General features: G+C 35.4%; 2 non-coding genes across 2 annotated transcripts; both read right to left on the bottom strand.

The window, feature by feature from the left end:
- Positions 1-1,431: 1,431 nt before the first annotated feature.
- On the bottom strand, positions 1,432-1,504 carry TRNAR-ACG (transfer RNA arginine (anticodon ACG)). The gene has a single exon. It is a non-coding gene; the product is annotated as a tRNA-Arg (tRNA).
- Positions 1,505-13,270: 11,766 nt separating this feature from the next.
- TRNAS-AGA (transfer RNA serine (anticodon AGA)) lies at positions 13,271-13,352 on the bottom strand. Its single transcript has one exon. It is a non-coding gene; the product is annotated as a tRNA-Ser (tRNA).
- Positions 13,353-23,250: the final 9,898 nt, after the last annotated feature.

Below are 23,250 nucleotides of genomic sequence, written 5' to 3'. Positions count from 1 at the left end.
CACCGCCAACGAAGGAGTTCGGACAAGGTGATAAGGTACAAGTCCGCAGTTACACCAACCCAAGAGTTAAATGGGAGTTCGGAGTCGTCATCCGAAGATTAGGTAGACTCCATTATGAAGTCAGAACTGAAAATGGCATACTGGTGCGCCGTCACCTTGACCAAATGCTGCCGGCGCCCCTGGTGGTGTAAGTGAAAATAGCGGTGGAGGACTGTTGGATATCAAGTCTCCAGGCAACCGAGTTGTTGACTGTCAATAGAAAAATATGGATATAATTGAATAAAGTATTATTTTACATTCCTTATTTTATTTGATAACCTTAATTCATCAACTTGAACACAGATGACAGTAGTACACATGTTTTTATAATCCGTGCGGGAAACTTAAAATTGCGTGAAGTATATTTTATATTCCCATTATAAAATTCAAAATTATATTACCATATTATCCAAATAATGTTTTATCAACATAAGCTATGTTGAATTCTGGATTGATAAAATAACGTAAAAGAGTGTTTGTAATTTTTAAACGTACAATTACAACTGACAGACTTGACAGTACAAAATCAAAACGCCATTATGATTTATGGTACAAATAATTTGTGTACAAAGTGTTTTAAATATGAATAAACAAAGTGCATTTATTAATGAAAAATGCGATGTACCTGTAACATTCGGCCAAATGTTACAGGCACATCGCATTGATCCATTTATATTGCTGGTTGTTAATACTTTACGTCACTTATTAAATACTTTTCTATTTTATATTGTAGAATGTTCAGTCTTGCTTGGAGTTATGAAATGTCAGCTGATATTTGCAATGTCTTATATAGTGGAGATATGATAAAATAGTGGATAAAGATGTATTAATGTAAATGTTAATGATTATGAAAGAATATATTGTATTTCTAGAATTCCTTCTGAGCGTTTTCATAGCATAAAAAATGCTATGCAATAGCTTTACCGCGGCAGTCTCCGAGTGCCACACGTATTTTTTTTTATCTGCACTAAAAGTATTGGCTATAAGATAATAAAAATATCTGTATAAATTAAAATTTATCTTTTGCTTAATTTTTTGTCGCTTTGCGTTTTTATGTTTGTAAAAAATCGCTTATCAAACTTCAAAACATTGGAAAGAATGTTCATCTGAAACAAGCGTTACAAACACGTTACATTAATATTTTGACACTTCACAAAGTTGAAGATAAAACAGGAATAGATTTATCTATAGGCTGTGATTTTTGGCACTTAAAAATACATCTCTTCTTCGGTAAGCTTTTTGAAAAAAAGTTATAACAGAATTTGTATTTTGTAATAAAAAACAAATAATAAATTTCTATTTATAATTTAAGTATATTTTTGTATAATTTTAATAAATTTTATTCTTATTGGTATTATACTTTGTAAAAAGAAAAAAAAAGCACTTGAAGAACGACCCTGCCAGGATTCGAACCTGGAATCTTCTGATCCGTAGTCAGACGCGTTATCCATTGCGCCACAGGGCCGATGATGTTGAAACACAAATTACAGTATAGTAAAAGACAGTACAGATTTTTTACAATTTTTATCAAATCAATGAAATTGTCGTGTTTTAAATAGGTAATGTATTAATTTATTTATTAGTAAATAATATAAATTTATTTACATATTTTCTCATATATCCTGTTAGCTTAATAACACGAGGTCATTGGTCATTCGCCATTCAATAGCGTTTCGCAATAGAATGTTTAGTAATTACTAATTAGTTCGAACAACGGAGTATAGTTAACATGAATGTAAGGTCGTGTGTTGTACACGTGGCCTCATTAGTGCGTATTTGTGCCGCACGCGGCGCCACTGTGCGGAGGGTCGTCGGGTTATTTACTTGCCGGCCTGAATATTAATTTATATGTTCCTGAGTACTTTGAATATTATGACGACGTATTTCGTTAGTTATTAAATAGTTTTCGAAGTATTTTTGTACAATGTAAAATGTCTTTAACATAAAAAATGCTTTAATAATTTTAATACCTATAACAATTTGCGTGTCCTATCATATTTTTGTACGCAATAATTTCATTTTTTTATCTAATTCTATTCATAATACGATACACCGAGAGGATTGATAATAAAAATGATAAAAGACATTTCATCAACTGCTGAATTATGAGACATTAACGTAAACTGAACGATTTCGATTATTTTTTCAATGGTATCCGTTTCAAAAAGAAATAACATTTTATTTATTAAGATCCCACCGTTACGTAGTGGATCTATTTTTCATACTATAAAACATATCACGAAGAACATTATGTATCGTAAATTAATGCGACAAGGTTCCACCGCCCATCAACATGTCGTCGCCTGGGCTGTCGTAACACTCCACAATCTGGTTTCCACTTCCCTCGTAAAAATACAGCTTTATGACGGCTTATTATAGAATACTAAGCAATAAATAAACTATCTAGGTATGTCCGTTCGGTTTACTGAAAAATATTTTTCATATCATGTTTTTTTTTTATTGTTTAACCTAACGATTAAGCAGACGTGTTACCTGATGGAAAGTAGTCAACGTCGCCAATGGACATTTGCAACACCAAAGGAGTCGCCAATTCATCGCCGGTTTTAAAGGATAGCTCTTTTTACACCTTTTTTAAGAGTCCCATCTAACTAATACCATTAACGAATAGGGTGTAAAATAGTCAAGTATATAAATAGCACTAATACATTGGTAAAGATGTGTTAGTTATAGTAAACTACGTGAGTGACACATTTTCGTAAATAGGTATAGTTATTCAGAGGATCGTATCCATCTATAACTACTCTTGTGCCTATTTGGGACAATCTAGGCTTGTACGATGTAGGTATATGTATACTTATAGGTATATCACTTGACAAATCTATTTACCAGGGTAGGTATTGGATCATTTTCGTCTTGAAAAGAATACTTACAAAAGGTACCTAGTGTTGTGGGAGCGACACTGGATTATGAGGGATTGTACGAAACTATCATCCAAAAAATTTTACCTCCCTACAACAATTATGTGAAGGCGCTGTCCATGTTATTTATCTACCAAATATTTAACAATACCTACACCTTCATAAGCTATTATTGGTGGCCTTAGCTTTTAAGACTATAATAAAAATGTATTGGCACTTAAAATACAATTAACCTTCAAATGTTTAAACAAAGTGTGTTATAAAACATACAATAGAAGGCGTTAGTTCTGAGAATGTCGACTTGTTTCTGAAGTTTATCTTCTAACACCTTAAGCCGTTATATTGTAAGTGTGAAGTGAGATTTTGACTCAAGTGGCGATTTCTATTTTTAAGTGCTTGTCTCTTAATCTATGCAGATAAATAAAACTGAAGTGTCTGACGTCAGTTTCAAAACAAATGACATTTGTTAATGTTTCTATAATCCTGTATTATGCAGGACAAGAAAACTTCTTAATATATAAGAATTATGTGTATGCAGAACCCATTATTTTACCATTGCTAGCCAAGGGCCTCCTTTCCAAACGGGAGGGTTTTAGGCTAAACAGAGCCGCTGTAGTTCACTATGCAAATTGGTAGATTTCATATTAGGTATAGCTTATATTCAATTCGGCAAATTCGCCATCCATCCATAATCTTAATATTAAACTCTTACACAAGTATGTTTTTGATACCATACTCGGATTGTAACGCAGAATTTATTTTACAGGTATTTTCTGTTTTATATTTTGATTTTTAATTTTATCTATGTATGGATACATATAATAATGTAATGATATCGAGTACTAATTTAATATTCCTAGATTATATAGACTTATGCCATCGTACTTGTTAAACACAAATGCATTCAATACTGAGCAAACGCCGACAATGATACTACAACTGAATCTGGCACAACTATTTGCTATGCATACGTGAATAATGATTTCCTGCCCGCAAAGGTGTTCAGATTTGTTGAAATGGCGTTGAAGGTATAATGGAATAGGAATTTAAAATCATGCAATGTTTCTGACAAAAAGACAGCGTAAATACGTTCAAAATAGGAATATATAGGCACAAAAAATCCTTACTAATATTATAAATCCGAAAGTAACTCTGTCTGTCTGTCTGTCTGTCTGTCTGGTTGTCTTTTCTTCACGCCTACACCACTGAACCGATTTTAATAAAATTTTGTACAAAGATAGTCTAAAACCCCAGAAAGGACATAGGATAGTTTTTATCCCGGATATCCCACGGGAATTAAGGATGGCGATCTAAGATCGATTAATCGCAGAATCGTTCTTTTGGACCACAAAGTCGATTATTTTAATCGATATTAGTAAGAATTGAATCTTAAACTATGCATTTGATCAAGTGATGATCTTTAGCAAAGTTGTTGTCCATGAGCCCACGAAGGTTTCAAAGTTGGTACGATCAATTTTCGCCAGATAGCGCTACTGTCATTCCAATGAAGGTACGAATTTTCAATTTTATATATGTTAGTATGTCATATTATTTTCTTTTAAACGCGGGCGAAGCCGCGGGCAAAAACTAGTAATACATAAGCCGTCAGTTTAAATTTTCGGTGCTCATACTTTCTTTACTATTACTTTTGCTACAAATAAAAATACCGACATTACATTTCTATTTTAATTCCTAAGTTGTGGTAGGAACTATGTAGGTGGGCAGAAACGCCTTGTAAATTTGTCTGTTACTGCCCTTCAAATCAGGTTATATGGTAGAAGTAGACGTATCAATGAAGCCTTTGTGCCTGACAGTCCTACCACATTTAGATATGTAGAATGTAGATATTCTTATGATACGGTAGTATTACATCGAATATCGGTATCGACTCCCGCTCAGTCTTAAACCGGCGTATAGCATTTGTAGATGTTTGTAGTGCACGGAAACACGAGGTGTGAAGTGCGTGGGACGACCATGGGAACGACAAATAGAAACGAGAAATTCATTCAGAAATGTTTTACGCCCATACATATACGGTGATGGTTCTTGCCCTGTCACTGATAATACAAGTTAGAAGCGAGTTACGATATGTCGGCGTGTTATCGCTGGGCTATCGTATAAGCTCCCGGGTTCAATTCCCGGCTGACTGTACACATAAATTGTGGATTTGCATATCTTTTCCGGGTTGGACTTGTATTTGTAGCTATTAAAGTGGTATCTACAACAGAATGAATTTAAGTGTATATAAAATAGGTGTGAAGTTTATCTATGTTAAAAATAAATATGAGTGTCTCGTTATCATACTGATTATTATTACAAACATTTTAGTTTAATATTGGTCAGATTTTCAATCCAGTTTACTTTACTAACTTTATTTAAAAAAAGAGTGACTATTAAGCTGTTTTTAATACCTACATCTGGAAGGGAAAGCTTTTCATTACTTAGATTTTTGTCTAACCGAAAATCGAACCCAGGACCAGCCAGTCTCCTGCTATGGTGAGCATAGCGCTGCAAGTGTCACAAACCATTGTCGCCAGGCAGTATTCGCTTGCTCAGTTTATTAACAGACACGGAAATATGTATAGACAGTGTCATGGTGTCAACTGTCTGGCGCCGGCGAGCGGTGCTTCAGGGAACCCGACACACGAGAAATTTGCGCTATTGGCAAGTCTGCGAAATGCCAGTATTATTCAAGTACCTATATGAATGTTGATGGGATTGATTTCTTTTTGTAAGCCTTCATTAGTTGGTAAAATGCATCCATGAACATCATGGTGTCAACTGTCTGGCGCCGACGAGCGGAGCTTAGGGAACCCGACACACGAGAAATGTGCGCCATCGACAAGTCTGCGCGTCGCCAGTATTTGAATACAGTATTTGAATAGTCCTGCATAATACAGTATTAATAAAGTATTGACTACCGATGGAATTGATTTCTATTTGTTACTTATCTTTATTACCAGCAAGGTAATATGCAGTCATGCGGACGTCATGGTGTCGACTGACTGGCGCCCGCAAGCGGGTACATCACGGAACACATGAGAAATTTGCAGCAATCACAATTCTACATATTTCCAGTAATGTTAAAGAATGTGAATGCAGATAAAACTGTCTTCTATTTATATGTTATCATCATTATCTTTATTAGCATACATGGAAATATGCAGTGATATCATGGTGTCAATTGTGTGGCGCCGGCGAGCCGGTGCTTCAGAGAACTCGATACTTGAGAAATTTGCACCATCGACCATATTACATTATTTCAATCATATCATCTAAAAATAAGTACATATTTCAATATAGATGGAACTGGCATTTATATGTACCATGTCTAAATTGATATCTTTACTAACATGCACGAAAGTACAGTTGGTGTGGACTCTCTGGGGCCGCTGAACGGTACCACAAGTAACCGGGCAACAGAAATTAGCGATATCGACGGCTTTGCAAATAGCCAGTAATATTAATGTATTTAAATGCAGATAGACTCGCCATCTATTTATATATAATATTATCATAATTATCTTTGCTAATAGACAATGACAAGGACAAATATACAGCGGAGTTAATTGTTTGGCGCCTACGAACTGTGCTTCATGGAATCAGATAGGAGAAATTTGCGGCATCCACAAGTTCGCGTAATACCAGTACATAATGTAAAAGTATTTGAATATAGATGGAACTGTCTACTGTAAGTTATCATGATTATCTTTATAAGCAGACACGGAAATATGCAGTGGTGCGGACGTTATGGTGTCAACTGACTGGCGCCGGCGAGCCGGTGCTTCGACACCGACACACGAGAAACTCGACTGTGATAGGAATTTAGTACTGGTCTAATAGACTTCTGTAATGTAACGTTGCATAGTTATAATGGTAGAAACTGATAAATACTAAGTTTAAGAGATTAAAATGCATGTGAATAGAATATTGCCGCTCATGTAAACGATGAACTCCAAATTGTAAAAGGAATATTTATTAATTTCAAATTTCTTGTATCACCTCTAAAAAGAAATATACAAAAGGGCAAACTTAATGCCTGACGGCATTTTCTACCAGTCAACTCTGGGTGGATGTAGAGAATTTGCAGCAGGTATTATATAAAGGTACAAACAATAATAAAACCAGCAGATATACTAAAAATAACGAAATATACATATTTTAATAAGCTTTGTTATGTTACCTCGTAGGATTAAGCTAAAGCAATAATAAACAAAAATTTTATTTTGTCTTCAAATCAAAATATACCAGTGCAATATTGACGCTTTAACAGAACATACAGACGAACTATACTCTTAACAGGTATGTAAATTTCCTAAATACACGACGTGTTGGAGCTTAGAGCGTCAGTAAAACCGCTATCGACTTACCTAATCCCATATTACAGTCATAATGACGTCAACAGTGGCCAGTTGCGTGAACTAATTGGCGACGCGACTGGTGTCCGATTGTCTCATCGTCCCTAATGCATGCACATGTCGTTGCATCAGTTTTCCGCCCTTACACTACTATGAATATTAATCCAGTGTCACTTGACCTCTATAGCTCCCGGCCTTGCGTATAACGGAATAGAAAAGTATGAACATTCGGGGGTCATTGATAAATGGTTGTGTATACATTGCACATTGTGTTACGCCATATGGAGTATTAGCGGGACACTTGGGACGGGCTGTATACGGGATTGGTTCGAATAGGCACAACTGTCAACTTTTGTATGTCAATATTTTTTAGTGTTAATCTATGTTGGTATACAGGCACATAACATGTTTATAAGGAAAATTCATAATTGGTACCTGCTATTAATATGTACATTGTATATACCCACCTAATTATACTGACAATACCTACAGTTCGTATCGTTAGAATATATAAATACATGTACACGGGTTAAATTAGCGGAGTATCATCTTCGTTAATTAATTAATTGACTGAATAAGGTTATGGTAAACATGTTTACATGAATTAATCCGTAAAATAAAAGTAATTTTTAGTCATTTAGATTGTTTTTCGATGAGGAATTTAAACGTTTTCCTGTAAATAAGGAAATTTATTAAATGATAATAAATATTTTAGCCTTAGTTATGGCTCACAAATAATGTATAATAAAGTCTCATAAAACTTCTATCTACATTTTATTAGGCTCTCTTGCCAGTAATTTCCTTTGAAACATTCTCAGAAATTGTCGCTAAACTTTGTAAGCGAAAGTCTTTTTAAAACAGAATATACTTATTCCAGGAATATATACTTAACAAGAGAAATATTAAAGCAATAGGTTTTATAACGATTACAGTTCAATTTACTCGTTGCTTAGTCTAGCATTATAATGCTTGCGTGCCAATTATTTAAATATTGCAAAAATATCTCTCTTAACTTTGTAACCTAAACCTTTATAAAGAAAAAACATAGATTTATTCCGGAAAAGTGCGCTCAACGCTAAGGAAAATTCGCGGTGCAAGAGTCAGATGAACGTATTTACAAAAAATCAAAAAACGTTTTTTTCACAAAACGGTTCACAATGTAGTCCTTTATGAAATGGCAAAACGACGTAACGCTATATTCAATATTACACAAGTTACAAAAAAAGAAATAACATAAGACCTACTTTCGACTGAACCAGAATAACGTATTATGAGTACCGTTAAATTAGTTTTAATTATCATGTTAATTATTAGACCTATAAGAACGTATTTGCAAAAAATACGTTTTTAATCATAAATATGTTTTTAATCGTATGTCCACAATATCATCACTGTATCATCACAATATCATAACTGTATATAATCTCTATTAATCAGCTGGCAAAGTTTGAAATGGCGAATTGTCACACTATTTTTGCTCTCCTGTAAAATTGACAAAATGTAGATACGTTCATCTGACTCTTACACCGCGAATTAAAGTAATATATTGTAAAATAGAGATCGTTAAAGTTTCTCATTACTCAGTTTACGTCTACCGTCTACAAAGTACCTAACTACATCAAACGTTTTATCCCTAATCACAGCGCAATAAACAGTCGATCCATCTTCAGTACGCGCTGTCTGAACGAATTTGGACCTTCATACATTCATAGTGACTTAATCAAAACGTGCACTTGTACCCTCGCTTAGAGGAGGGGCGAATATATTCATTTCGCCCGCAATATTTGTACATTAGAGGTCTCGTCGTCTCCCTACGACCCCCCAATTTGACTCCGTAGCTTCAGTTTTCTATTGCTATAGGGGGAATTTTCTCCAGTACCATTGGAATTCAATTCGAGTGTTATTCGACTGTCACACGCTTAGATTTTATAAAATTTTGTCAACTCAAGTTTCGTTTGACAATTTGCGAATGAATGTAACAGCAGTATTTGGGTAGGTATTTGAATATAAATATTAACAATTATAAATTATTTTATAGTAATAGTACTTGAATACAAAATTTACTGCGAATATAGGTTAACTACACACTTTTCTAGCAAACTGGTCATACTAGGGTGTTCTTACAATATTACAACCAATTATCATTTAAAGTCGAAAATAAGAGTAGATAAAATAATAAGTTCCAGTGTTCGACTTACTACTGGACTTCAGATTTCTTTAGTTAGGTATACAATATGAAACTCTTTTCAAAGCAAAAATAATTTATTCGAGTACGAGTAACTTTCTACTTGACATCCTTTTATGATGACCATGGTAAGGGTGTTAGCGAAGGGAGTCTCGCCAAGTAATGAAACCTTAAATCCCTGGTACGGACTCGTAATCCCATGACGAAAAGTTCCGCAGGGGTGCCAGTTGGCCGGAGCTAATGTGGTTTAGTGTTTCATTTCGAGCGCAAATTGTGTTTTTATTCACAATGGTGTTGTTTTTGGAGTAATCTCGTTATCTATTGCTTTATACGGAACATGGCATGTGCTTGGATGGCGGTGGTATAAAAATTTTAATTTAATTATATGAAAATATTATCTGCGTTATATTACATGTACCTATGTAGTTATACTTGATAATCAAATCAAATCAAAGTTTACATTGCGGCATAATCTACAATAAGAGCCAAATAGACCACACAACAAACAATAGAGTAAAAACATACTTTAACGCGCTGTTATTAGTTTTGGTTGTATCTATGTATGTAGGTATGTACACGCTTTTTACTCTGAATTGAATTATTATTTTAATAACTTTAATTTAAAAGCGTGTTTATTTAGTTTCTTTTAAACTATTATTTATTTCTTCATGAATACATTTAGATGTATCAATTTTCAATATGCTTAATAAAATATAATCGGAATTATTAAACTCATATGTTTATACCAATGCCTAATTTATACTGGTACATAGACGATCATAATATATGTAAGTAGGTAAATATCACTGCATTAAATTTAAGATATTAACTATCAACAACACAAACGTAGGTATTGCAAACGAGTAGAAAGACTTATCAGTACTCTGATCTTACTTTTACTAACGAGATGGAATCGAGATCACAATTGTCGCAATCATATCCGCACTTTAATGGCTTGAAAGTCGGGCGTGACATACTCATTTATACCAGCGTAGAGCTTGTGTGGGAGATCGGTGTACACAGTGTGAAATACCGCCGTTATAGCTATGGGTCTTATTAATAATGCTTTTATTTGTAAAAGTTATTGGGTGGCGGTGATATAAAAAAATAATTAGTTAAAAATATTATCTACATTAAATCACATGAACCTAAGTATTTATACCAGCGAGTAGAGCTTGTGTGGGAGAACGGTTTATACAGAGTGAAATACCGCTGTTATAGCTATGGGTCTTATTAATAATGCTTTTATTTGTAAAATATAAGAGATTATCCGGTTTAAAGGAAGCGTTTCGGGATGTAAGAAATGTAATTGTAAGTTGTTGATTTTCATTAGGCTTTTCATAGATTTTTTCGGGTTTTTTAATATTTTTTTTTTTATAAAATAGTAGTAGCAGACGAGTATGCAGTCTACCTGTGTAAGTGGCTACTGCGGTTCGTGGACATATGGAATGTTAGATAGGATCAGAATCCTAACTGAGGTCGGCCATAAATGCGTTGCTACCAAGGCAGTCACTGACCATGGACATGTAATATCCCCAAATATGATTGTAGTCCAACCTAAGGTAGGTCATACGTCTACCTATTGATGATATAGTTGAAACAAGTCTTAAATCAATCACAAATAGGATTTAAGTCCTACCTAAGATTTAAAGGAGACGGGCATACCCAGGTCGCTACTTTTGAGAATTAAGCTGAGCCGCATCGTATAACAGTTAGTATAAATTAGTCTAATCTTATAACTATATAAAAAGGACACTATAGCACCGTCTAGTGAAATCGAGATACAATCAGATCTGACTGGACAAGCATGTCGCAACTCTCAACCCTAGCATGTAGCCGTGGGCGACGCATGTGCACGGCTAATGAGGCCTCAGCCTGGCACATCTTTTTTTTATAATGTAGGAGCAGCAGACGAGCATGCAGTCCTCCTGATAATTAGTGGCTACTGTCGCCCATGGACGGTCGGCTGTAGATGCGCCGCCACCCCTGAGGACTAAGCTGGAACGCCTCGGAAAAGTATGTCTCCATTACCGCACGTCCCGATCAGTGGACGCTTGTTAGTTTTATTCTGATCGCCATGTCGAATTAATGACATTTAGAGTAATAACTACTTTATAAAAAAGAAACCATAGCACCGTCTGGTGATATCGAGTTACAATCTGATCTTACTGGCTGGATAAGCGTGTCGCAACCCTAGCACGTAGCCGTGGGCGACGCACGTGCACGGCTAATGAGGCCTCAGCCCGGGACATCTACCGATCGATGGACTCTTGTTAGTTTTATTGTGATCGCCTCGGCTCTCAGTTAATGACATTTGTTTTAGGGTTCCCTACCTAAATCGTAAAACGGAACCCTATTAGGTACTAAGCCTCCGCTGTTTGTCCGTTGGTCTAGATAAAGCCCTGTGACAGCTTATAACAGTTTAAAAAGTGTGTATAACGATTTCCGGTATAACAAGAAATACTAAAAATAAAATAATGTTTCAAAATAACTGGGAGTCCCTATACATGAAACCGCAATTTTTCGGCGTTTTCTCTTTATATATGAACCATAATGGGTAGACAGTTTAAAAATTTACAATTCATTTACTTCTTTTGCTGCTAAGATAATAAATATTAAAAATAGGAAATAAATGGAAATTTTATGCTATGGAACCCAATATGTTTTAAGATATTTTAGTGTTCGTTAGAGAAATATTTGAGCTTAATCACTTGGAAATCTGTCCAGTAAAAGTATACAACAATTATCAATCAATACCTCATGGAAATACCAAATTAGTGTTAAAAAAATAAGCGACCGCGTTAAGATAAAAACTCTTCCAAGGTCCGGTCAGTAGTTTACCTTCGGTTAAATCTTAAGAATAGGTATTTTCCGTGTTGAGTTCAAGATGTCAATATATATAGAGTAAAAAATAAATAAAATGTAAGTTTGAAATATAAATATAAAAATAAAAAAAATATAATATTTGCCTGGTGATAATTAATAATAATTATCCTTACTAATCCTTCCTCCTTACTAATATTAATATTATAAATCAGAAAGTAACTCTGTCTGTCTGTTTGTCTCTTCTTCACGCCTAAGCCACTGAACCGATTTTAATTAAATTGTGTACAAAGATAGTCTGAGACCCGGGATAGTTTTTATCCCCAGAAATCCCCCGGGAACTAAGGATGGCGATCTAAGACCGATTACTTGGAGAATCGATCTTTTGGACCAAAAAAATCGATTATTTTAATCGATATTAGTAAGGAATAAGGATTGAATCGTAAACTATGCATTTGATCAAGTGAAGCAAAGTTGTTGTCCATGAGCCCACGAAGGTTTCAGAGTTGGTACGATCAATTTTGGCCAGATGGCGCCACTGTCATTTCAATGAAGGTACGAATTTTCAGTTTTATGTATGTTAGTATGTCATATTATTTTCTTTAAACGCGGGCGAAACCGCAGGCAAAAACTACTTGAATAATAAATAAAAAACAGTTTTTAAAATAACGTTATGTCGTATTTTCCTTTTATTTAATCTCCACTTAAGATGGGTTCACACAAAATACCTAGTGTGATATTGGCACGACCACAGACTTGTATTTTGTACCAAAGGCACGAACATATTGGATTAAGAATGACCTCACTACTGCTACTGCTATCCAAACCAAAACAGTATTAAAAAAAATAAAAAATAGCCCAATCGATGAAGTTAACTGCTTTAAAATTTTGTTGCAACATTTGACCCCACATTCAATCATACATATGAAGTAATAACAAAACAAGTTAAAGAAAAAACTTAAAAAAGATGGAAATTGACCTAAAACCGCAGTCGGTAGGATTCGAACCTACGCTCCCAGAGGGAATCTGATTTCTAGTCAGACGCCTTAACCGCTCGGCCACGACTGCTTATTCACTAATGCCGAAAACTTAATACCATTGACACGTTTCATTCTAATATTGTGAGAGTGGTTTGTGTTCTTATACATCGAGTTTTTAAACACAAACTAATATAATTTACCAAGTGTCGAACTCGCACATGGCGTTCGGAGGGTTCCGTACCAAGATACTTTTATACTTTTATGTTTAGTATTTGTAGTTTTTATTAGAATATGAGTTGTGAAAATTGTCTATTTGTAAATAGCGTGAGGTAAACAATGATTTAGTTTTTATATATCATAGGAGGCCAATACGTAAACAAATACCAAAACAGTCATATTTGTCGAAACGTAAAAACTCATGGTAAGGGTACTGGTGGACTACGTCTTAGCCCCTTCTCGCTCTGAGTTTGACGGATTGATGACCACGAACTACTAGGTCCTGTTCTACATAATACATATTTTTAGGGTTCCGTACCCAAAGGGTAAAATGGAACTTTATCTCCGGAACAGTAATAGATAGACACTTGATTTTTTTACATAGGATGCATAATGGTGGCCGTTATAACAACAACTACTAAAAATAAAACAAAGTTGAATACTAAAGGGTATAAAACCTGTATTTTTCGGCATTTGTCGATCTAACTGTTAAACCGTACTAGGAAGACGTACGGAAGCCACCGTGTGCAAGTTCGACTCGTAATTGGCGAATTATTCATTGTTCACAAGTGGATCGAAAAGGAATATCAGAAAATGTTTACTTTTTTATACGCCCGTGGTATGCAAGGATACAAGCGAAATGACATACACTTCTCCGTAGATTTTAGTTACTTTGATCGTATTTACTCGCGGTCCTACGATGCACCAATCAATTGGATGTTGAAAAAAAAACTTTGTTCTCATACCCATTAGAGCAATGCACGCGTGGCCAAACTCAAGTCTCTGTACTATTAGTGGTTAAGTATTTAGGTGGTTACATCAGTATTGATGTTCATGAGCGCATTTGCTACGTCTATACTTTAAACATTAACGTGTTTCCTCATCATGACTGAACCGGGTTATTACGCCAAATATCATAAAAATAAAAACGGGCAATACTTTGTACCTTTATTATGAGTTTTTACGTTTTTAGAAAAAATGTCTATTTTCGTATTTGTTTACGTATTTGCCTATACATTTCCAATCAGCGCCCCTAGCGGATTGTTTCAGAACTGATTGGAAATATAAGGGAAATATCCCAAATACAAAAACAGTCATTTTTGTAAAAACGTAAAAACTCATACTAAGGTTACTCGGTAAGTCTTGTACTCGACATCTCATACCGCAACCTGCCATACACTCGCGGTTATCAAGCCATGACTTAACCGCTATTTTTGACCTACTTGTTTACATTGCACGTCTGTGTACTAGCAAGTACAAGTATTTAAACGGGCATCCGGTACAAGTTTCGTGCACCCACCTGACTGATAACTTTTATCATGTTGATAAGCGTTACGACTTACAAATCATTCTTATCGGCAATCTAATGATAATTAAGCCTAATATTATTATTGCGATTTCCGTTTGTTTACAAAAACATATTAAGTATTTTTATAAATGCGTAGGTTCGACTCCGGCGGCACCACTGCCACACCTATTTCTACCTAATAACAGTAGTGTTAGTCGCTGCTGTGTTCCGGTTTGAAGAGTGTGGTAAGGGAGACAGACATTTCCGAGGCGTTCCAGCTTAGTCCTCAGGGGTAGCGGCGCATCTGTATGTATCTATATCTAATCCTATCTGGGGTTGATTACAAATGTCCATGGGTGGCAGTAGCCACTTACCATCAGGTGGACTGCTTGCTCGTCTCCTACTCCTATATTATAAAAAAGGTGGTAGTCACGATAAGTTAGGTACTTAGGCTCTTAGTTTTTTTTAAGATTAAAATTGCTAACGAGTATGAAATCCTTCTGATGGAAAGAGGTTACTGCTGGCCATGGACATCTATACCCAACTCCATATGGAAGGGTTCTACTTGAAGCTGGTCTCATATGTATCGCCAATCTTGAAGATGGTTTTATATGTAAGCCGGAATCAACGCTCTTTCACCGAATGTTATAAATACGTGTGGGCGACGATACTCACTGGTCGTTTGTGGTTTTATGTTTGTGTACTACTAACACCTACGATATAAGTAATTATAGTGTGGAGTTATTGAGCGTAGAATGTACTGTACTCTTAGTATTAGTTTTTACGTTTTTACAAAAAAAACTGTTTTTGGATTTGTTTACGTATTTGCCCATATATTTACAATCAGCGCCCCTAGCGGGCTGTACGAGAACGGATTGGAAATGTATGGGAAATAAGTAAACAAATACAAAAAGAGTCATTTTTGTAAAAACGAAAAACTCACACTAAGGGTACTGTATTTTTACTATTATCGTTCAAGAAAAATATGTAGAGGGGGAGGAACCTGTCACTTTCGTTAACCTTTCACGCTACCCCTTTTATTATTCATATCATAATGCACTCAGTCGGTAATTTTCTTTGATATATTGATGTTAATTGTAGGTACGTATTTTAAGTCTATTTCTTTCAAGCAATAGAAGAAATGTGCATGTCTACTTGATGTCAAGATTTTAATGATATCTGTTAATGATGATTGTTCACACAAAACTAGAAATGCTTTGTAATTGGCAATTCCTGGGACTTAAGATTAAACACTTCGAAAAAAAAATTTCCTTTAAGAATCTTCAAACAAACCACAGAAGTAACAGAAGAAGTGACCTTACTAATATTATAAATCCGAAAGTAACTCCGTCTGTATGTCTGTCTGTCTGTCTGTCTGTCTGGTTGTCTCTTCTTCGCGCCTAAACCACTGAACCGGTTTTAATGAAATTTTGTACAAACATAGTCTAAGACCCGAGAACGGACATAGGATAGTTTTTATCCCGGAAATCCCAGGGGAACTAGGGATGGCGATCTAAGATCTATTAATCGGAGAATCGATCTTTTGGACCGAAAAAATCGATTATTTTGATCGGTGTTAGTAAGGATTGAATCGTAAACTATGCATTTGATCAAGTGATGATCTTTAGCAAAGTTGTTACGATCAATTTTCGCCAGATGGTGACACTGTCGTTCCAATGAAGGTACGAACTTACAGTTTTATGTATGTTAGTATGTCATATTATTATTTTTTAAACGCGGGCGAAGCCGCTGGCAAAAATTAGTAGTGATATAAAACTGTTATAAGCATTGCTATAATGGCGCCGGAGGTAAGTAGAGATGAATAGAGTTATACTATCTTTAGGTAGAAATAGATGTGGCGGGATAAGAAAACAAATTGAAAATTTAGCTTTTCTAAGTAGCATACAATATTATTATGTATTATTATATTTACTTAGTACATTGTTAGAACCACATTTGCCTCAATTATAATACGTTTTGTCAATGGTATACCTAATATACTATCCTATGAAAAACACTTAAAATATAATTTCTATATATACATTTTTCAAATAATTATTCAGACATATTTACACACTTTACTACTTTGAAAAATACTAAACAATATGTTAGTTTACTAAAATACCTAAAGCCAATACTCATTCGCAACAAATATGTATGTAGGTAAAATCTTCGTGCACGTGCAAAAGCTAGTTGTTTACAAAATTTTCCGCCACAGTAATCAGCAGTGCTGTAATGTTAGAACTAATACAATCGGTTTACAATTTACAATGTTTAGTTCTACTTCTAACCATTATATTGAGGAATCTAAACCAGCGAAGTCAGGGAACGAATGGTACAATTTCCACCTGGAAATAGTCTATACTAATATTATAAAGAGGAAAACTTTGTTTGTTTGTTTGATTGTAATGATTAGGCTCAAAAACTACCGGATCGATTTTAAAAATTCTTTCACCATTCGAAAGCTACATTATCCACGAGTAACATACGCTATATCTTATATGAAATTTATGTGATAAATAGATTTTGAGGTGGTACAAAGTTTGTCGGGTCAGCTAGTCTTATATATATATGGTGTCAAAACACTGATCTAGTAAATTGTGCTTTATTTTTAATTTGGTTCGGTGTTTCCGATATGGGTACAATAATTTAGCGATTCCAATGAATGTCTTGCTTAAAATTTATACTTTGAAGGTGAACACATGGTGGTTCGACTACGGAGCACCGCCACACCTTTGCCGACCTGTGTTAAGTGCTGTTGTTCCTGTTGGAATGGTATTGGATTGAGAAACATACTTGTCCGAGACGTTCCTATTTATGAATTATTTGACCCACACTTACAAAATCAATTCAAGAAAAACTTCGTTCAAAATCAGATATATAATTTTCAATACGACAGTATCACAACGCTCAGTGCGTGATAAAACACAAAACTTGGCGCCTTAAAGCGAAGCTTATTCGTTATTCACCCTCAACTTAACCTCTTTTTATATTCAATGCCTTACTTGAGCTCGTGCTAAAAAACTTATGAATTGTATTGTAAGTTGTAACAGGTCAGGCGAGTGGAACCGAATGATTTTAAATATTCAAAGGGTGAAAAGGGCAACATCGCGTAGAATTTCCCCTGGGAGTTCCTTTTCCTTGGTACCTCCGTGAATATACAGACTTCATAAGTGAATAAACTGAATAGTTGAATAGGCTGTAAGATAAATACATAAATGTCAGCTCATTTCACTTACACATTACATATTCAAGTTTTATGTGCAGCAGATATTACGAGTATGTAACTAGTACTTAATTCTATAATTAAATAAATTGAATAGCTTTACGTGAAAAGGTAAACTTACATGAAAGCTTGTCTTTTCAATTTGTTTTGAAATTACATATTGTACAAGTGTACAACAACTACATATTATACATACTCCAAAAGTGTATTGTTAGTATAGATGTAATAAGCAGCATGTTTGGGTTTTTCTAGTTTGGATTGTACCCTTGGAAGGGCTACGGAAAATTTTCTAGAAATTCGATCCCAGTTTCAAGAAATATTTCGTTTTTTTTTTATTTTTCCATTACCTACCTGGTTGAAACCTTTTTTTTGTTTTTTTTTTCTCGAGGGGGAAACCTTCAAAAGGTACCCGACGACGTGGGAGCGACGCCAGGTTAAGTGGGATTTTTACCGCACTAAAACCCCCTGTGGCCATCCTCAACGCTTGTTGGAGAACTCCGGGATCTCCGACGGAACACAACCGGAGCCCTCCAAGCGCGATGCCCCGATCGGGCTCTACCCTGGGGGAGCAGTTTTCGCTCCTCCCACACCACATAGTGTTTACGACGGTATGCGACCACACATACCGCCGTCCTTCCCGGGGTCGCTTGCTGGACGGTTCGAGCTTCCACTCTTGCCGCCCGCAACCCCGGAAGCCCCCTTTTAGTCGCCCCCTACGACAGGCAGGGGATACCGTAGCCCTATTCTAGTCCCGGAACTACAGAGACACCTGGTTGAAACCTACCTATTTGGAACATAACCTATAAGAACTATACAATACATGCAAGTGCCCATAGCCGCAAGCACATAGTACTGTATATAGAGTCTCTAACTCACTACGTTTGTGTGTGTATATTTCCCCACAATGCAGCAATGTGAGCTGTGTGTATTTATTTATATTTTTCCCAAGCCTAGGCGAGCTAGCCCAACAAAGCGTTGCGCAAACGTTGAAATTTACCGCATTTCCACAGTTATTGTGTGTAATGTGGCATTGTTCCGCGTTACACAATAAACGTATGTGCTAACTGTATACTCTAAGAGCATGTGTAGTGATGTGTACGTGATTTTTCATTTAATTCTTGAGCCTCTTAATTGTTTAGTAGAAAGTACGATTGGATCTTGTAATTAGAGGTAAAGTGGTAATTCAAATATGTCAAATTTATGGCATAAATCAATATAAAAAAAAAATACGGGACTGCTCTCTCAAAAGAATAAGAGTGATACGGTACTAAAGAGATTAAATAGGTTAAGGTTGTATATATAACCTACTTTAGGTTATATATGGAAGGGATTCCTTATTTTTTAAACCAGTAATATTTAGATAAGATACCTACCTATATTATACAAATATATAGCAACAACAAATATTAGCAAACAATTTTACCATTCATGTAGTAATAAGTACAGACAGACAGACCATAGATTGTATAATTAATTACAAAAATAAAAATCTATGAGGCAGACAGGCACGTCATTGCTATTACTCAGCCACTCTTATCGTGTACTTAAAAATACAAAATATAACAATGCTCCCTGTCTATCATTGCATATACTTGTTCATGGTATGTATACGGCCTCGGTGCAGCGGAAGTGATGCCCCAGTCACCTCGTGCATTGTGTACGAAATACCTATACAGTGGGAACCGCTTTATCTATGGTCCGCTCTATTTTTAGTCTGCCATAAAGATACCGATATGCGCGGTAACTTGTTGCGTGTGCATTGTAAGTCAAAACTGATTTATGTTGACAGTTGCTTATTATACAGATACACACACTATTATACTCATATACTTCTAACTTTTTGTTCTGTCAGAATAAATGATGTTGCATATTCATACTTAAGTAGTGTATTACGTTATACACGTACATTCTGATACTACAGTTGGTTTAAATCGTGTCGAAGTCTGTCAATCAGCAAATCTTTAAGTTTTATTACGTAAAATGCTTCGATCACTAATAAGAACGTAAAATGTTATCATTATATGAATTAGAGAAGAGAATAGGTCTTAGGAATAAAAGGTAAATGGGTGAAAGTTACTGATTCTGAAGTAGGTATACTGAAGCGACTTATTGTACATTTTCATTCATTAAAGGTGGTAGAACCCTTTGTAGTTTGACTCCGGCGGCTCCACCGCCACACTTATTTCTGCCTAATAACAGTAATGTTGAACGCTGATGTGTTCTTGTTCGAAGGGTGTGTAATGGAAACATACTTTTCTGCGGCATTCCAGCTTACTCCGCAGTGGTAGAGGCGCATCTGTGGCCGAATCTAATCTTATCTGTGGTTTCTTACAGATGTCCATGGGAGGCAGTAGCCACTTATCAGAAGGACTGCATGCTTGTCTGCTATTTGCATATAAAGAAAAAGTAGAATAAGTTTCTAATGTAGGTACTTATTCCTAATTAGTAAAGTTGAATACAACCGTTCTCAACATAGATTGTATCGGATTTTACTCTCCAGAAATGTGTACAAAGTATCATTTGTAACATTAGAATAAAGTGCGTTTATACACTTCAGAGAGTGCGCACAAATCAAAGTGAAGCGCTGTGGTGAACTGACATGACACGACCATTGTAGACGGCGAATAAGTTAAACTGCAAGCCGTTCGGTCTAAATATAAAACGCTTAATACAATTGCTGTACACTCGTACTCAGAACTGTTTTAGGAATGTTTTCAACGTTTAAACGTTATTCAAAAGCTATAAAATGTAAGCGTATTTACGTATACGTTTTGTGAGTTAAATACATTTTAAACGGGTATTTACGTCAATTAAAGTTATTACTTATGTAAACATTTATGTAAAGACGGGGACATTCTTTTCATTTTCATTTCATTTTGTAAGATTAAAGAGGAAATCAAGCATGCAGCACCAGGTGGTAAGTCGTCACTGTCGTTCATGGAAATTTGTATCACCTCCATAAGAGACCAGTAGTTCTATTTGAAGGGAATCACGGGTGCGTTGCTAACCCTGGGAACTAAGATGATCGACAAATATGTAAGCCGGAATCCACACGCGTTCAAAGAAATGCAGAACTGCTTCACACATAAAATAGATGTACCTCCACATTTGGTTTAAATCTAAATATATATAACTCAAAGTGACTGACTGACATAGTGTTGTATCAACGCACATCCCAAACCACTAAACGGTTCGGGCTGAAATTTGACATGCAGGTAGATGTTATGACGTAGGCATCCGCTAAGAAAGGATTTTGGTCAATTCTACCCCCAAGGGGATAAAATAGCGGATGAAAATATTACTTCGTCACACGAGCGAAGCGGCGGGCAATAGCTCGTGTTGTATAAATTCTTAATGTATATTCTCACTAATACAAAACAAAGTACAAGAATTCGCGTGTGAAGCCGTGTGGCACAACGAGTGGTCATAATTCCTGCTTTTAACTAATGCACTTGACGTTTACCCGCCTAACTGGCAGTATAATCAGATATTCTGTCACGCGATTCTCACGTTACTTTAACTTATAATCGTGCTGACTGATGACTTTAATCATATCTTAACCACAGTATTAATACTACTTTCGACACTTTTTCCTTCATATTAATATTTACGCACTAATACACTGGTACAATAAAAATATAATAATTTATTGAGAGTAATTTATAAATATGACGACGTCTACAATGACTAATTACACCGTTCTTACAAGGAAAGGGTTTCGAGTTCGATTTTGGATGAGGCAAATATGTAAGTATTTTGAATCTGAGTGTTTGTGAACTTTATGTGTATATTTATGGTGGTCATTATATAAATCTTTATAGAAGTAGTACCTAAACTAGGATCTCCTAGTATGGGGTAATGAGTGTAGGAAGCGTTAACTGTTATTTGTACATGGGTAAGTTATAAAATTTCGTTAAGCAATTTTAATTTAGTGGTTGACGCTCGGTCTCTCAAGCTGGGAGTCCAAGATTCGAATCTTAATAACGCAACACAGGTTTTTAAAAGTTTTGTGCGTAATAGACATAGATTATCATTTTAACTGCGGAGAAAAACATATTGAGAAACATGCATGACTTAAAAAATATCTCAACGGTGTGTGAAGATTCGCACGGGGCGAACGCGCTAACCTAACCTAACCTAACCTAACGCCTCTCGCTCTGAAAGCTTCTCTCCTATGCTCAGCTGTGGGAGTAATCGGCTGACGACGATGTCATTCTGTACCTAGATTACAACTCCCTCACATAGGTACATGTCGTGACGGTAGAGCGCCGTCCATTGCTCCTAGCTATTGTTTGTTCGCAAGTAATGCGAGTACAGTGACAATTCAAACATACTGTTTACACAACATACACTATATATGGACAGTGATAATTCGTGGTGACGGCTGTCGACGTTTGTATACTTTGGTGATGCGGTATACGGTAGGGAATTGAACATTTTAAAAATAGCTGTCAAGATTCAATCTCTGTTGGAAGTTTTTAAAAATTCCTGCTATTTAAGCGTATCTTAAGTCACTTTTCATACATGGAACATAATAATTATTAAATTATAAAAAAGTGTTTTTTAAATAGTAAAAAAATAAATAAGTTCAGCCGCATCCAGCGTTGTAGAGAAGTGATAACTTTCACCTTTTACTATCTAAAAGTGGTAGAGCTTCGATTTTAATTGTAGAGTTCCTAGAATCCTAGATGATGATTGTCTTTTAATAATTAAAGATCGCAGTTATCTAGAGTCGTCTCTATTTCAGAGGTAGAGTTTAATTTGTTAATTACCTAAACTAGGCGTAGGAAAAGTCCCCGCGTCTTGTAAGGATCTAAAGTCTCAATTTGGAACAAATATTTAAAAAAATGAGATCGTTAAAGTATATTCGTTTATACACAGTACACCCATAGAAGGAATACAATTGATGCAGGTATAATAAATTTTACAGTTATTAGGTATCATATATCATGTGTTATAATCGTGTTTGGACGAATCCTTTTACAATGCGCAATATTGAGTTTACCTACTGCTTGTCTTAGATAAACAATTGGTAGTCAACTAACGTTTCATATTGTTATGGTTAACATAACCGCATTGCCTAGTTACGCCTCTTAGTTAATGTGACCATACGTCTTACTTGGGGCGGGACAGTCCTGCTTTCGTTTTGCTGTCACAAAAAAAGTAAAAATGCTGATCATTTCTGACTTGCGTATAGATCAGATAAATCAGCTTCATTCGTATTAGATAACTAGAATCGATATTCTGACGCTGATA

This window comes from Epargyreus clarus, unplaced genomic scaffold (assembly GCF_041222505.1).
Source record: "Epargyreus clarus isolate Ecla_fem2 unplaced genomic scaffold, WU_Ecla_fem_2.2 ptg000034l, whole genome shotgun sequence".
Classification (NCBI taxonomy): domain Eukaryota; kingdom Metazoa; phylum Arthropoda; class Insecta; order Lepidoptera; family Hesperiidae; genus Epargyreus; species Epargyreus clarus.
The sequence above is the reverse complement of the archived record's forward strand: the minus strand, read 5'-3'. Positions and strand labels throughout refer to the sequence as shown.